This window comes from Taudactylus pleione, unplaced genomic scaffold (assembly GCF_031769625.1).
Source record: "Taudactylus pleione unplaced genomic scaffold, aTauple2 ptg000264l, whole genome shotgun sequence".
NCBI lineage: Eukaryota > Metazoa > Chordata > Amphibia > Anura > Myobatrachidae > Taudactylus > Taudactylus pleione.
The window spans coordinates 1105101-1109189 of NW_028284666.1; positions in this window are offsets into that span (position 1 = coordinate 1105101).

Genomic DNA, 4089 nt, shown 5'->3' on the forward strand with positions numbered 1-4089 from the left:
AGGTAGATTGTCTGATAGTGTATTATAGAACCAGGTAGATTGTCAGATACTGTATTGTAGAACCAGGTAGATTGTCAGATAGTGTATTATAGAACCAGGTAGATTGCCAGATAGTGTATTATAGAACAAGGTCGATTGCCAGATAGTGTATTCATTGTAGAACTAGGTAGATTGTCATTGTATTGTAGAACCAGGTAGATTGTCAGATAGTGTATTATAGAACCAGGTAGATTGTCAGATAGTGTATTGTAGAACCAGGTAGATTGTCAGATAGTGTATTATAGAACCAGGTAGATTGCCAGATAGTATATTATAGAACAAGGTCGATTGTCAGATAGTATATTATAGAACAAGGTCGATTGTCAGATAGTGTATTGTAGAACCAGGTAGACTTTCAGTGTATTGTAGAACCAGGTAGATTATCAGTGTATTGTAGAACCAGGTAGATTGTCAGATAGTGTATTGTAGAACCAGGTAGATTGTCAGACGGTGTCACATGCGGGGCAGAGAGTTCTAGACAGGTGTGAATAAAGTGTATGCAGAAAAATTCTGTATTTTAGACAAGGTAAATGCAGTAATACAATTTTAATGCTGCTGTATATAGTTTAAAATGAAGTACAACATGCTTTACTATATATATGAAATATTTTATTTTGTTACAGATTATAATGAACCTTTTATCTCTTTTCTCCAATGTTTGTTTTCTTGTGCCTCCTGTATATGTTATATTTGTAGTTGGAGTGTGAATTATGCCCCAGCTCTACACAGGACATTGCTGCTGCCACCACCAGCAACCTGCCAAATAAGGCGTCTCTTAAGGTAAATTCTTAGTTAGCTCACAATGCAGTGGTCTGTAACCTGCTGGATTTGTCAGTGCAATCTGTGTATCTTGCTGGCAGTAAAATATCATCATAATGGGGGAGATTTATAGATAAAGTACCAGTCAACCAGCTCCTGTCATTTTCCTAGCACAGCCCCTGTATAATGACAGTTAGAAGAGGATTGGTTGATATTTTCTCTCCACTTTATCTCTCTTTGGGGTCTATTTACTGAGCCTTGGACTGAGATAAAGTGGATGGAGATAAAGTGCCAGCTAATCAGCTCATAACTACCTTGTCGCAGGCTGTGTTTGAAAAATGACAGTTAGGAGCTGGTTGGCTGATACTTTATCTCCGTTCACTTTATCTCCATCCAAGGCTTAATAAATAGACCCCTCTAAGATTTAATAAATATAATCCATAGTGAGGAATATATTAGTAGTACAGTTGTAAGCACTGAACCATTCTAATAGTAATTTAATCACCTTTCCAATTAATTCATAAACTAGTAATAATAGTATATATTAGTATTTGTTTGTTTTCTATATTGATTTTTTATAACTTAATTTTACGATTTTATAGCTTGCCCACAAGTGTATGTATTTCTGTATGTATATGACAGCATATTTACTAACATGTGGAACTCATGTTATGCTTCCACAATACATTTATGTGGTCACATGGTAGACTTGCTGTATGTCGCCAGTGTCCTAGATACATAACATAAACCTACTAATATAATGTTTCTAGGAAAGTTTTCATGGTTATGTATTATTTGTTATGGCTATTTAGTTCCTGTTCTCTGTTCATCATATACAAGATATGACGTATCTATCTACTGATCCTAGATCAATATCTTATAATACATTAATAGTTGATTTATAGGAGCACTTTCTTAATATCTGAGACAGAGTTAGAGACATACTTAATCTCCTTTAAAAGAACGTCTAAATTGAAATTTTAATTATGAAGGTGAATTTCTTGTTCTGACTTCCCACTGTAGCCTTTTGTAATGATCATGTATAGGCTAAAGTCAGATGTAGGGGTACATTTACTAAGCAATATCTTTCTTATCATGTTTAAACAGGAAATTTAGGATGTTATTACTATTCAAAGAAACAGCGCGTTTTGCCTTGTATAGTTTTGCTGTTTTAAATTTCCTGCTTAAATACAATGAGAAGCAGTGACTTTTGTAAGCCACCACTTAGTAAATTCACCACTAAGTGGTTGATGAGATGTTTGCTGCTGAGTAAAATTCTCCAATCTGAAATGAGGATAGAAACCTGAAAACCACCCGCTCAGATGTGACTTCTACTTCTGTACACCAAGTCTTCTTGTCAGTATGGGTGTGACTAATGACTGAGCACCATTTTGTAGTCAGTCTTCAATGTCTGCTTGTCTGGAATGTCCCTCTTTTAAGTGAATGTGGATAGAACAATCTGTAGCTATAAACCTCCCATCGTCTGAGGATTGACCCGCGTGCGAATTAGTGACGATAACATATACTCAATTGAAATAAAGACGCAGAGACTTGTATTTGGCAGAATTGTTAGCTATTTATTTTAAAAACAGATAATGAATTAGTTACTAAATTAATTAAATTAATTTAAATATGGTGGCAAAGAAAGAACGGCTAACAACAGCCCAAGCCTAACACTATAAACACTCTAACCACAACACAATACGCTCAAGCCTTCTACCTTGACTACCCACCCAGTAAGGTGATGATGCTGCCCCCGGCAGGGTGGTCCAGCAGACTTTAAGAGTCAACAAAGGTGAGCAAAACAATGAGTAAACAAATATTCACAGTGCTAATAGGTAACCTGCCGTTCTTTCCCGCCTAAAATAGCCAACGAAACAATCACCAAACCCAAATCAAAAAAGCACATAAAGTAAAATTTAGGGAGGGAGGGTGGGAAGACAGGAACAAAAGAGGCTGACTCCGCCTCCAACCAACTCTAATATCCCTGCTAAAAACCTACCACCCTAAAAACCCATTGGCCCTACTTGTCACATGATTCCCCACGCCGGTCCGCCCCCAGCCTAGGAGGTTTAACCCTCTCCACTCCTATACAGTCATTTCGTTTATCTTCATATCATCAGATGCACAGGCTATTTGTGTACTGATTTTTTGGGAGATCATGACCTGTCAAGTAGTTGTGTGAGGTCAGGGTTGCATGTAACGGACTGTACCATGGTGTAGGGGATGGCAATAGAGATAAGAAGGAAAACGACAAAAAGAAATTTAAATTTTGGAAGCAGCAAAGTCCAAGCAGCAGGGGGCTGCGGGGGCAGATGGAAAAGCAAGGACTGCGGCAGATGTGAAGATATGTGCTGCAGCCCCTCCTTCATAATTCCAGGTGATAATTAATATTTGCAGGTATCCCTTAAAAACGGGTGTTTTTGAAGTATATGCCGCAAATTTTGAATCATAAATAGGTCCCTAAGTGGTCTATTTATTAAGCACTGATAACCCCTTCATTGGCTTTTTGGCAAGTGAAATAGATTATCACAGCTTCAGTCTAAGAGAAAAACTGTGATGGTGTTATGGTCATGGATTAGTTGCCAGAGAGGAGAAACAACATAATAGACTCTGCTCTCCCAGCATGCTGTAGATCAAGCTCCTCCCCATTGCCCCAGTGATTACAGCTGCCATTTGCTGGGCTCTGAACCATGCTAGTGAGCATGCGGGTCCTCTACAGTCAGCACATGTGCAATAAAGAATTACCATATGATTGCTGCAGAGCCTTTTGATGGAGCATTATGCTATTGACGAAAGCAAATCAATGACTTTGCGTAAACCCCCTTGTGCCTATTTTGATAAATTTTCTTGGTACAATATTATGTACTGCTACATCCAGAGGGTCAATGATTTATAGGCCCACTAAATACATGCTGCCATACTTGTTGGTAAAAACAATATTTTATTAAAAATGTGGAAAGTGGATGTCCAGCCCAGAATGAACATACCTTTTATTCCCCTTCCCATAAACTAGATGTTCCTCTTTCTTGAATTGACATCAGGTTTGAGCAAGGGTACAGATTATATAGTATACCGGAGAGATTACAGCTGTACACAAGCTATTATAGAATGTGCATTTTCAGGCACCAGCTATGTAATTGCAGTTTAATGTAAAGTGTCTACATACTTGTGTTACTAGCAATTCCCCCACTATGATATTGATTGAATTTCAAGAAGGATTGAGGCCCTAGTGATTTGAGAGCAATAATAATTTTGTTTTATTTTACTTATTTATTAATGTGCAGTATG